Genomic DNA, 14,012 nt, shown 5'->3' with positions numbered 1-14,012 from the left:
GCTCTGTTGGTCAAAGGCCGACACGAAAGGCCAGAGAAAACTCTGATGAAAGTATCACTTTACGTGTTCTCCGATACTCGGACACAGAAATCAGTCACTTTTACTCAAATTTACCTCCTATAAAGAAGAAATAACCAGCCAGCAACATGACTCGGCTAAAATGCTGTTGAGTGTTATTACATCAGATTATTGGAAGCTGATACTGATACCAGGGTTCACATCATATCCAAGTATTTACATCACAGTTACAACCCCAAAGTTCTGCGTGAGAATTAGTGACATCTAATGTAAACGTTCAAAAGTAATTCAACTCCTCACAGCAGCATTGTGTTAGTCCCACTTTGAGAATGATTTAGTACAATTTCAGTCAGAAGAACTTTCTTTTAAAGTCATGTTTTAGTTGGATTAACTCAATATTTCAAATTTTTCCAACGTTTACAGTGTGATTTTGTTGTGTTGCGTCTATCGCATCCGACATGGGAGAAACAAGAACTCGTATTTTGGCCAGACGCGAAGACGTTCGGATTTCTTTTCACCAACAGTTGTTGGTGAGTTGTAAGTAGAAGAAGAAGTAACGTAGAGTTTCACGTGACCACAACTGTATGTTTGTGACATCGGAAAAAGTTGGTACTGTCGATGAATTGTGCAATTTTGACAACACTTTTGTCGCATTATTCGCACACTTTTGTGTTTGCGCGACAGATTTTTAATCACGTTTGGTTGGTGTGAACATGTGGTGACCTGGACTTTGGCGCCACCTACTGCTTATCTCAGTGAACTAGCACAAATTGGATAGGAAAACAGAAATGTACGTCTTCTTTTCCTGAATGTTTGAAAATGTAATTTTGGGATTCATTTAAATGGACAACTGGCCATCAGTGGAAAAAATGAGTTCTTATAAGTCACATGCGCGCGAGATACTAAAGCTAAAAGAAGTAACTACACATTCTTAACTTGTAAGATGTAACTTTAAGACAGAAAGAGGCTACTACACCTTACCGCTCTTTGCACAGGAGCTCTGAAGGACAGGTGGACACTTTCTCTGGGCAAAAACTGGACATAGCTGAACCGTCATGCAGCAGCGGGACAGCGTTGCGTGCGCTTTACTAATTATGTATAACTTATTATTTGTGAAGCGCATGCACGAAATAATAAGTTATAAAGCGTGCTTTAAAACATTTTCTGTCCATGTCACCTCCAGGGCTCCGTAATAATATGTGCCATGTTTCCCAAAATCTTTATGTGGGGACCCAATTTTTGAAAGATGCGTCATAAAGAAATGAGACGAGCACATTTTTGCTTTCTTTTCCTGGAAAAAATGAATGAAACGACCCAAAAAACATCCAGTAGCAGTTTGAATGTTTTCCTGAGGTAAAAGTCTGCTGCCGTCTGGCTCAGCTAAGGCAAATCTTTACTTTGCGTCATGATTAGGAACGATGACTGTGGCGAGGTATGAGCATAAAAGCACGAGAGAGACCGAGAAAATGAAAACAGGAGGAAAAAAGGGGGAAGATGGAGGAGGGAATTGAGTGACGTGAACGGATGCCTGACCTGAGAGACAAAGGAATCTTTCAAACTCTTCCTCACCATTACTCGGCCTGTCACGTTAGCCCTCGCCACCGCTCTTATAAATTAACCATTTCACAGAGGAGCTCAATCCCGCCGCAGCCCCTCTCTTCTCCACAATTAGGTTTCTCTCTCTCTCTCTTTGTGAGCCCTTCCTTATCTCTGGGCTTTTACTCGGGCCTTCATCGGCGCGGACATACATCAGGATTTTCCTTTTCATCCCATTCTTATTCAAACCCTCATCCTCGTGAGTGCACAGCATTCATCACCAGTTTAAAAGGAGCCGCTTTTTAAGATTCTGGGAAGGATTGTGTCTGCAGCCATTTACAAAAACCTACAGGAACGTATATGTGCGGCTGGAAGAGAGCGGACAATCAAACGTTCACTCGTTGTCATGAACGTTGTTGCTCGAACACAGAAGGACACATTTTTATAAACGTGACTCGAGACGTGAAGACGCTGAAGATTTTGGGACGAAACACTTACGCATTCTTAGGAATGTGCTCAGAGATTTTTCTCCCACACCAAAGTCCATTGAAAAAAATCTACATTTTAAGCGGCTGCTGGTCCACTGCTGCCCCGTGTGGCCAGTTTGTGACACTGAGGCAAATCTGGACAAAAGACTTAAAACACCGTAGTCACAAAATCACACATTAAAGGCGACATAGACCGGAAGCTCCACTTAACGCTGCGTTTGTGTGTGTATCTGCGTCATGACCTCGTTTATGAAACCCTAAAGTTTCAGAACAAACAGTTCAGCCACTGCTGAGAAAATAGTGTTGTATTGTTTTCCTGCGGTCTGCGAAGCGGATCGGCACTTCCTTAAGTTGATGATGTCATCAGTAAACCTCACCACTCCTCTCACCACCGTAGCGCCTCCTGGTGCGGGCACTAGTCCGGGCACATCCGGTTGCGTACATTCAACCGCAGAAGAAGAAGAACTACTCTCGTTGTAGCTGCTGAGATGCAGAACATCCACCGTGCCAGAGGGGGAGCTGTGTATCTGAGAGCTGGCCTATCTATTACGTCACTTCCAGGTACCTGGTCAATCACAGGACAGTGGGAAAGCTCTCGTTGGCTGGCCAATCACAACACAGTCCACATTCTGGGGGTGTGGTTTTGGTCTGAAACAGCGCGGCTGACGAGAGCGTCAGTGAGGAGATATTTTGATTGGCTCGTTTGCAGCGATTAGGAGGTTTTTAACCATGAAAACAAGTTAATATATGTAAGTAGACCTCCATAACTAGCATATATGAGTGATACAAGCATTCTATGTCACCTTTAAACGTACTGAAGGAGGCAGCAGTGAGTCTGTTGTGAAATTGTTGATTTTCTCTAAGGGCTTTGGTGCAGGAGAGGGAGCGGTTGACTCTTAAACTCAGGCCAATCCGTCAGGAATAAACTGATCTAATACATCTATCTTTTTTTTAAAATAGTTTCCTCCCTCTTTAGTTTAATTTATTAGTATTCTCATTGGCCTGTTTACGCCAGGCAACAGTTACGCCCCCTTGTGGTCCCTGTAAGTCCTTTGAGGTTCAGACTGTACCATGAAGGAGGATTAATTGGCAGAAAGTGAATATACTCCACACGAGTGTGTTTGTATAAGCGTATAATTGCTCTAAAACAATTAAAAAAAACCTTAGGACTTTTATAGTCAGTGAGGCGGCCGTCTTGTGCTGCCATGTTTCTCCGCCGTCCTTCCAGGCGTCTGAGATAGAAGCAGAGCATCATCCTTTCTGGTCGATGAAGGCCACTGTAGTTCACTTGGGAAAGGGTGGGGTGAGGGGAGGAGTCTTCCATTGGTTGAAACGTTGAATCCTACACTCTTTGTCTAATCAAGTTATCTTCACTTGATGATGTATTTACAGAGCGCCACCTGCTGTTGATACATGGCGGTGTTTGGTTGCTGCTTCACCGAGTCCTCAGTCCATCAGTTCCTTCTCTTGTTTGCCGTTTCCACCATTTTTCCCAGAACAGAGTTAAGTTATTTCTATACGAAAACCCTTTGATACATTCAACCTTTATTAAAGACACTGATATTTCGACCGCCCTCGATCATAGACATATTTAATAATTCTATTTTAGAAGGTTTTAAGCACAAATCTAAAATGTGCATAAAAGAGAGAGGCTGATGTAAACCCACTCATTAATCCTCTGTCTCCTGCTGAAGTTGGCCTGTCTCACTCTGTCACCCTTGCTCTCTCGCTCTATCTTCCCCTCGCAGTCTTGCTCTTCCTCTCTTTCCTCCCCTGCTCTGTATCTGTAGCTCATTGGCGATGCGGGGAGCATAGCTGCAGCCGTAGACCTCTGCACAGAAACACCCGGCAGACAAGAAAAATGACGGCCGGCGCAATCTCATTTTCTGAGGGGGCTGCAAGTCAGGCAGGAAACGGCTATTATTCCATCGACACTGTCGGCATTAAGTTATTTCCTTCTCTAAATACGGGAATGTTCATGAATATCTATTGAGTTCCAGGTGCGAGTGTTGGAGGTTTTTTGTCGCCACACACTCGGATGATTGCAGCCCTATATTCTGCCCGCTGCACCCTCACTTCTGAGATTGAAGTGAAAGACAATGGTAGTGGAAATTGGCTAATAAATCCAGACGAGGCGGTTTGAGCAATACTGCCAGCTCATGCATGCTTTTAAGAAGAATAAAACCTTCTGGCTTTTCTCAACCTTTTACTTTTTTCTAAAAAAGGAGGTGACGGACGACATAAATAACTAAATCTTCCTCAATATATTTATATATATGTGTGTATATATGTATATATATGTGTCTATATATGTATATATATATATATATGTATACATATACATATATATGTATATATGTATGTGTGTCTATATACATATATATGTATATATATATATATATGTGTATATATATATATATGTATATATATGTATATATATATATATATATATATATATATATATATATATATATATATAGACACATATGTAGGCCCAAATGTGGATTTCTTTTTGGAAGGATGTGCTGTGTGGCCAAAGTCATGCCAAACCATATCTGCATGTGCACACAGCGTCTATATTTCAGATGAATGGATGAGACGATGCGTTTGTGCTGATAACTTTGCCAGAATCAGAATCATTAAGAGTGGAGAACGCAGCGTGGAAAGAGATGAAGCTCCAGACAGAACTTGAGGCCACGAGCATTTGTTACATGTGCGCTTTTCTTTTCTCAGGCTACGTCCACCTCACTCACTCACATTTTGTCTTTAAAAACACGTTCATTTTGCTGTTGCCGTCCACATTAACGCGACGTTTTCGAGCACCGATATTGGACAGAGGTGGATCACTTTGAAAACAATAACTTCACAGATGAAAAACTCTCCTTTTGTGGGCTCATTCTTTGTTATTATGGAAAAATTCTTAAGTTAATGAGGACATTTATTTTCAGTTACTAATTAAAATGAGCTCAATCTATCACTGCTTTTCATAAATGACACAAAATCATTTTCTTAACTCCTTGCATTTATGTTTACTTTTGAGTTTACTATCTAAATAAATAAATTACAGTATTTCATACAAGTCAGTTTTCCCAGTAACATCAAATTAACTCAGTAAACATAAAGATTAGACATCAAGTCTTGTAAGCTAGCTGTCCGTTGCTAAAAGGCTAGCTGTCTATTGCTAAGAGTCTTAGTGTCTGTTCATAAGAAGCTAGCTGCATGTTGCTAAGATGCTGTCTGTAGCTAAGAGTCTTGGTGTGTGTGTTTCCCTAAGGAGCTAGCTGCCTGTTGCTAATAGCCCCAGTGTATGTGTGTTCAAAAGAAGCTAGCTTCCTGTTGCTAAGAAACTAGCTGCCTGTAGCTGAGAGTCTGGTGCGTGTATGTTCATAAGAAGCTAGCTGCCTGTAGCTGAGAGTCTGGTGCGTGTATGTTCATAAGAAGCTAGCTACCTGTTGCTAAGAAGATAGCTGATTGTTACTTAGAAGCTAGATGTGTGTGTGTGTGTGTGCGTGTGTGTCCACAAGTGCATTAACACTCTTGGTGAGCTATGACACGAAATATGACTCAATCTAACTCTAACGCTCTTTTTGAGCAGGTTTTGTGTCGCGTACGTGCTGCTAAATTTAATTAATGGACAAACTGAAGGTATTATGAACTTGTTAGCAAGCTAATGCTGTCACATGTTGGTGATTAACAAGAGGAAAAAAAGAGTTTTACTCTCAAAGGACATTTAAAAGATGACCATAGTGTTTTTTTATTTGTTAGTTTCCTCCTGACATGTGGACGCAGACTGTTTTTTTTCACGTGAAAACACCGTTTTCAAATGAAAACATAGCACGGACGTAGCCTCTGGCTGTAATTTCTTTGTTTGTCGTGAATCAGAGCTGGAGGAGGAGGAGGAGGACGTTAGAGAAGGGACAAGGACAGAGACAGAGCCGGAGGACAACCAGCAGCTGCTAATCTATGATTTTAGTGACCAGTTACCTCCCACTGCAACACAGGCAGCCAGAGGAGAAGGAAGGAAGGAAGGAGGGAGAAAGAGAGAGAGAGAGAGAGAGAGAAGGAGGTGTGGAGCGCTGCTTACATGTGTCCACTCAGAGGCAGTCCATCGTGGAGAGGAGACGGGGCCAGAATTGATTGAAGGTGTTGGACCATAAATGAAGTTATTGATTTCGGGGTCAGACTCGCAGGATGAGGTCTTGAAATAAATTGAAATAAACATATCAATACATCAAGTATATTACACCCCGAGCACACACATACACTTTTACAGATATATTATGAACCTTGTTTAGCCTAATAGATACTTGATTAATGCACACGTAGTGGCTTTTATAGATAACTGGAGGAAATGGGTAAACTAGGCTGTTATTTCTTATTATTATTGTTCCAAATAATCCGTTTCTTTGGTGAGAGTTATTGCACACTTGCTGATTAATGGAAATTAGAGATTATTGATGGAAAAAGAGGAGATTATTTTTCATGGTCTCTTGACTTCTTCTGTAATAGGGCTGTCGATTTTTTTTTTTTCTCTCCAAAAATCAAGTTTTAATGAATATCATGTGACACACGACTCCGACAGTGTGACAACGCTGAACTCTGGTTCAGCAGATTTGTTCACTGTACATTAGAATTACGACCTCTCGCTGCTTTTCAGACACTCTGGTGTCACAACCGTCCACTTGGGAGGACACTTTAGCTTCTGTCCTCCATGTTAACAGCAAAACAACACAAACATCGCTGTCTTTTTGTCTTGTTTTATGAATGAAGAGGGCATTCAAGGGCCAAGTTGAGCTCACAGCACCCTCTGCTGGACCACCACAGTAGTTACCTTAAACAGTCTGATGCTTTTTTGGCTGTATCTTTTTAACTTACATGGGTTTTTAAGGTTTAAAACTATGGTTAAATTGCGATTATTTTTATATATAATCACTCCATTAAAATGAATGTTGTTCATCTCTTCAGTGATGGAAAGATGTTTGACCGTGTGACTTCTTCATGTTATGTGAAAAAACGTGTATTTTATTTTGTAGAATCAAATAATACAATGAAAGTTTATCTGTCGAGGCGAGGCGAGCTGGGACCGTAGGTGGAAAAGGGGCTTAACTCTTAGCAACAGGCAGCTAGCTCGTTATGAACACACACACTATGACTCTTAGCAACAGGCAGCTAGCTTCTTATGAACACACACACTATGACTCTTAGCAACAGGCAGCTAGCTCTATGAACACACACACACTATGACTCTTAGCTACAGGCAGCTAGCTTCTTATGACTCTTAGCAACAGGCAGCTAGCTATGAACACACACACTATGACTCTTAGCAACAGGCAGCTAGCTCGTTATGAACACACACACTATGACTCTTAGCAACAGGCAGCTAGCTCCTTATGACCACACACACCAGGACTCTTAGCTACAGACAGCTAGCTTACAAGTCTGGATGTTTAATCTTTGTTCATCTACTGTTTCATTTAGATACTAAACTCAAAAGTAAAAACAAATGGTGTGTAGTTAAGAGCGGCATTTGTGTGTCATTTATGTATTTTATGAAAATGAGTGATAGATTTAGCTAAAAGCAATTTGTATATAAAAAATAACAGAAAAAAAATGTGTATTTCATTTAATAGCGTTAACCTACAAAATGAAAGTAAAATCATAAAAATTATTTATAAATTTTATTTTACAAGAGTAAATGACTCTAAGTTATTTTTTATTGTAAGCGTTCTGGGAAAAGGTCAACACAAGAGTAGTAAAAGAAAAAAGGCAGTCGGTGGCTTTTGTTTTGAAAGCCAGATTGAAAGGAAGTAAAGGTGAACGTAATTGCTTGGTTACAACTACGCAACACAAAAAACTTCAAATTTTTACGGGGTAATTCTCGGATGAAGTACTAAAACGTGTAGTGATTCGACAGTCAACATACTTCGCACATGCGGTGAACAAATCGGGTTTTCCGGTGCAAATTTGTGATTTTACAAACATAATATTCCAACTTTTTAACAAACACTGCACTTTTTCGATGTGCACCAGTATGGTGATTTTGATGCTAATTTCTTCCCAACATCATACAAGCTCAAACATTAGAGAGTGAATGATTGTAACTGTCACAAATTTCAGAGTAAAACAAAACAAAAAAAAGCAGCGGTGAGAGTGACACCACTCACTTTTTTTGAAATAAAAAAAAAATCAATTTCATCTGCATAATAAAAGAATAAAGAGAGCACTATAAAGTGAGCACTCAGGAAAGGTTAAAGCACTTCCAATTTATGGGTCAGAGGGAAACGCTTTAGCTGGAAGACGGGGGAGAAATTACTTTTTGCTGTGAGACCCAACAGAATCTGAGTGTAAAGACATGGAAGCCAATTAAGAGAAAGGTCAGAGCATAAAAGAGGAAAGAAAGACCAAAGTCATCTCTGCCTCTTCAACCGTCACTTCACCAACTCTCTGCAGCCGCACAAATGTCTTTGTCGTCTGTAATGACAATTTGTTTTATGAAGCGTGTTTCTCACACGATGAATAAACGCTTATTTCCACCCACTCGTGTTCAAGCATTAATGCATGTACTGTATTACTGTAAAAAGTAAAAAAAAAAACATGTATACAAACACGTAAACACTGAGGATAGTAATCTAAACTGTTAAATCACTTGTCTTTATGTTACAGACTCAAATCCGCAGATGTCACAAACACAAACAAAAATAGTGAGATTAAGTAAGCATTAACTTTATCTTAACTAATCTCATCTTATTTTACCTTATCTTATCTTATCATATTTTAAACAAATCTAATTTTTGGGATTTGAACCAGTGACCTTCTTGCTGTGTAGCACCAGTGTTAGCCACTTCACCACTGTGTATGAACCCGTAATAGAATCATATCTCATACATTTTTTATTCCCACAAGTTCCTTTCAGTGTTTTACATGAGGAAATTACAGGGAAACGTTTAACCTCAACAACCACAAACCATCATTAAATCATTCACTCACTGTGTGTGTGTGTGTGTGTGTGTACACATGTGTCCCTGTATGTGCTGAGATTTAATGCCCATGGTTAAATGAGTATTTTCTCGTTGCTGTAAGACGAGTGAGACAGATTTAGTTTTTATTTAAATTGCCTCCAGTTAAACTGCAGCAGATACAATTATTACAGCGACTGTTTAATTACTGACTCGTTCATTATCGCTGAATGAAAAACATTATCAGTCCAGTATAATGTGAACGAGTCTGTGTGACTGGAGTGCTAAGTGTGTGCAGGAAATGTGTCGTTACATGATGGAAATTTTATTTTGTAAATTTACATATTTATATATTTATATGTACGGCGCTGTTGTGGCTCAGTCGGGACACTGCACACACACACTGGTGTGTTCTTTAAACAAACAACATCCAAGTGTGTATTTTACTACTTACTGTGTCTGTCTCCATTTATTTGTCCATGTGAGATGGGGGCGGGAGCGTCTCGTTCAGCTATATAATGGTGTCGGTGTCATCTGCATAGATCTATATCCACATTTTTGCCGATTTCTCTCACATTTCATATCCAAATGTAGCCAAACTTGGTGCTCCACACACTGGTGCACTGACTAAATCACCTGCCAAGTTTGGAGCCACTCAATCAATCTGTTGGACAGTTATGTGATTAACAGTCAGACAGACAGACAGACAGACGATCCTTCACGATCTCGATTGTAAGGCGAATATGGACCTTTGGAAAAGGTTTTTTCAGAAAGGGAGGACATTTTCACTTTCTGAAAATGTCCTCCCTTTCTGAAAAAACGTCTTTGCTTTCAGATCACTTCCTAAAAATGTCCCTTAGAATCAACTAATACTGTACAATAATAATAATATTAATGTCCTCACGTCCTAAAAATAAAGCGATAACTAGAGCTATGGAAATTTTTCAAAATGTATATTTTGGTTATTGTTAGATTCATATTGTTAATAAATGTTTTAAATTTGACAATGAGGTCCTAGTGTGGGACGTTGTAAACAAACCATGGACATTATATCAGACACGACACCGTGTAGATTGAGAATCAAATCGGTGATTTGAAGAATCCTGACCCCTCATGTATCTGCATGTCTGTGTGTGTGTGTGTGTGCTCCGTGTTTCTGCTCCTGCAGGAGCTCCAGCGTCAGCAGCAACATCACAGCTCGCAGCTCGCTCCAGAAGATCCTGAAGACCTGTCCTACAGAGACAGAGCCGCCTCCTCCTCCTCCTCCTCCTCGCCCCCTCTGGACTCTCTTCCCTGCCTCATTTACCAAATATAGTTCCTGCTTTGTCCATGTGGTGGCAGGTGGAGGTGGGGAAACATGTCAGGTCCACTGATTCTCACGCAAGAAAAAAAAGAAAAGAAAAGGAAAAGGAGCATTCCGGGGTAAAACCTCCGCTCTGTGTGTGAGTGTGTGTGTGTGTGAGCCGTTTTCAGACATAGATTACATTTGCAAAAGTAATGAGACAGAACAAAAGCTGTCTAATATCAAGCTGTTCAAATGTCTTCCTCGTGTACTTAACGCCGTTTTTTTTTTTTTCACCCACAGGCTGAGAAGTGGCTGTGATCTTCTTTTTTTTTCCATCTCAACACTGTGAAAAGTAAAAGGTGATATTTTTTTTAAATTTGCATCAAAAACAAATATTAAATGTAGCCACAAACACACAAGGATTAAATTCTAAATGCATGTTTATTGATATTTTTCTATTGTAAAAGACAGCCTTTATTATTTCTTTCTCTAACATCATCAACGCTCACGAAACGTTACTCGCTGCAGCTTTAAGACGAGCAGTTATTCTAAGAAAATTTACCAAGAGTTTGGAGTTCATCGATTGCAGACGTCTGAAGTGTAAAATATCGTGTTTTCTTCCTCCACCAGAGGGCGCTGTTTTTCAAAGTGGAATATTTTCCCATAGAGGTCTTCAGGACGTGAGTAAAATCAATCATTGCATGTTTGCTTCAGATCGGACTTTCCTTTTGTCACATTTTTAACACGTGTTTTTGTGGAAAATCATCATTTGCCGTATTTGTCGCGGCTTCGCTGCTCCCTGGCACGAACGCCGCGCAACGTTACAAAGAGCTTTTGGTCACTTTTAATGCTCGTCTTGTCCAGAGTGACCTCACCAAATTAGAAGTTGATCGCAGTAAAGCTGTAGAAGGAGGAGTCTGTTCAAATACCACATGTGCAAAACTCTTTGGAGTGTGAGTGCCAGAGGCTTTTTCGTTCAGTCTGACCTGATACACCAATGACACCAGTTTGGATGGGTGGGTGGTACCAAGCGTTAGCCACTCCCATTCATAAAACCAGTTTCATCTCTAAGAAAATTTCATCTGGGCTGAATTTTGTGTCAATTTTTGTGATGTTTGGAGCTCAAATGCAATTATTTTCAGAGAATAATTATGATTACTCCCTCAGTTACACTTTGTGTGCTCAGAATCTATAAATATATGAGCAATTGTGATATTTTTCTTGAGCTGATTGATTTAAATAACACAGTTAAATAACACTGTGTTTCTGCTGCGTGTTAAAAAGCCCAGGGCTCCTGGCTGCTCGTGCAGCAGCAGCAGCTCCTCACCTCCAGTGCCACATTAGCACCATAATTGTGATGCCACTTCCCATTTCACACGTCATTCCTCATGTCACACTCTCATGCCAGTGTGTGCTGCGCGCGGCCAGCTGCTCAAAAGAAGGAGAAGAAAAAAAAAAGTGCAGCAAAGACGAGGTAGCGTTAGTTTTTCCGTGTTTTAACGTCACTGGAACTTTGGCGGTCAAAAATCACCCTGCTCCAAACTGCATATGTGACATATTTTATAAACTTAATTGATGTTTATTCTGCCTCTATTTTTCTATTCTTTATGAACAAATGTAACATAACACATAAAGGATTGGAAGACATCATTTAAAGAATGTAGATGCACGTTATTAATCTGTCTGATGAAATAATGATGATGAAAACAATGATTCAATGGAAAGAAATTGGGGTAAATCAATGGTTAACGTCACAGAAGCATTGAAACATTTAAATATATATATCTTTGTTTCTCCACAGGTTTCATAGTTCATCGTGACTCCTTGACCTCGACAGAACAACTTTTTTTTTCTCTCTCTGCCTCGATTGTAAAGAATCGTGACGATGGGAAGTGACAGCACGTCGACGCCCTGTCACCTCTCTGTGAGAAACTCGTCTGACGGGAGAAGAAATACCCACAGCCGAGGTCAGGATTATTCCTGTAAAAGCTGGTATGGTCGTCAATAATGTTATTATTATTATTATTATTATTGTTGCACCATGAACAGTGTTTTAATGACATTTCTCTGAAGAAATGATGGGGAATGAACAAAAATAATAATAAATAATCAGATTAACGTCACTTTAAGAATCAAGTGGTTCCCAAACACTGGGTCGGGGCACACAAATGGGTCACAAATGAATTTTTTCGGGTCCCCAAACAAGATTTTACGATTTATTTGTATATATTTTTCACGACATGCATAAAATAGAGTTGTTATTCATTTACACCTCTTAGTTGTAGTTGTTACAGATTACAAATTTGATTTATATCGCAATCTTTAAAAAGTAGGTCATCATATAAAAACGTTTGAGAAACGCTGTGTTAAAGGTCCAGTGTGTAAGATTTAGGAATATAAAATGATCATTCTGATGTTTTTACGAGTACAAAATCACCAGAATGTATGGATGAATGTTGTTTTTCCCTTACCCTTGAAGATCCGAGTTTCTTACACTGGAATGTTCCAAATATTCAAAAACAAGGAAAAGTTTTCCAAAATGAATCAGATTTATCGAGCTCTGGACGTCATGTGACTCAGTTTGTCAGGGCTCCCATGGGTCCTTGAAAAAACCTCTTCAAGGACCTTGAAAGCTTTTCATTTAAAGTGCTTGAATATTCTGCAGTAAAGAAGTGAAGTTGATATTTTATGTCCACTGTCTCTCTCTCTGTCTCGCTCTCTCTCCGCCGTTGACGTGAGATTCCGTGCAGAACAATGAGCGAGTGAAGTTAAAACAAGAGACAGAGAAAATGACCAAGATCTCTGTCTCACCGAAAGACAAAGACTTTCAAACGTTCCTGAGGACAATCACTTGTCTAGATGCAGAGCGGACGCCATCATGGACGAAGACGAGCTCTTATGAATTGTCCTCATCTTTAGCCGTGTCAACTCATTCTGTCCTAGACTTCGAGGGAATTGGTCCTGGAAAGTCCTTGAGAAGTCCTTGAGAAGTCCTTGGAATTTGAAGTCAACCAAGATGTGGGAACCCTGGTTTGTCAGGAAAAACTTCAAAGAATGAACACAACGCACACACACACACACACACTGTCACTGCTGTACGCTGTGAATGGACGTACTGTTCTTTAAACAGCTGAGCAGCAGTGGCGGCTGCAGTAGTTCTGAGGCCTCACAGTGGGGGTCCTGGTCTTGGCAGCGCGCTGTGTTTACATAGTAATTAGGACTTAATTGTCCTAATTACAATCCCCTAACCCTGATTACTCGGAGCCGCACGACCCCGCTGAGCCAAAACAGCTCCTCGCTCCGCCCTCAGCCGTCCACCGAGACGCTCCTGCTTCATCATCATCATCATCATCATCATCATCACTCTGACGACCAGACCTGAGGGACCAGAACTGTCCAAGAGAGCAACGAGGAAAAATGGATGTACTGGAAATAAATCCATTGTTCCAGGAACGTTGATCAATGATAAAACTTGACTTTGTCAGTTATTATTTTCTGATAATCTGTTTGATCAGAGGTGTAAGAAAATAAGAACAAGGTCAGATTAGATGAGAGAGTAGGAACAGTTATAAAACATATACAATGTAAAGAATATATAACCTTGTATGTATGTACAGTGTAAACATTGATATCGGTGTGTTTATATCACACACGAGCAGATATTGAGATCCGTTTTCCTTCCATCAGATCAAACTCACGTCTGCCTCTGTTTCCTTTTGTCTGCGATCA

At 40.1% G+C, this 14,012-nt stretch overlaps 1 long non-coding RNA gene across 1 annotated transcript in view; it reads left to right on the top strand.

Moving 5' to 3' along the window:
* Window positions 1-10,600, top strand: part of LOC122769067 — a 37,951-nt gene extending 27,351 nt beyond the window's left edge. The window contains exons 3-4 of the long non-coding RNA XR_006360404.1: window positions 10,167-10,420; window positions 10,584-10,600. This is a non-coding gene — a long non-coding RNA (uncharacterized LOC122769067). The remainder of the gene's footprint in view (window positions 1-10,166; window positions 10,421-10,583) is intronic.
* The last annotated feature ends 3,412 nt before the right edge of the window (window positions 10,601-14,012 follow it).

This window comes from Solea senegalensis, linkage group LG5 (genome assembly GCF_019176455.1).
Source record: "Solea senegalensis isolate Sse05_10M linkage group LG5, IFAPA_SoseM_1, whole genome shotgun sequence".
Classification (NCBI taxonomy): Eukaryota; Metazoa; Chordata; class Actinopteri; order Pleuronectiformes; family Soleidae; genus Solea; species Solea senegalensis.
This window is presented reverse-complemented; position numbering and strand designations above follow the sequence as displayed.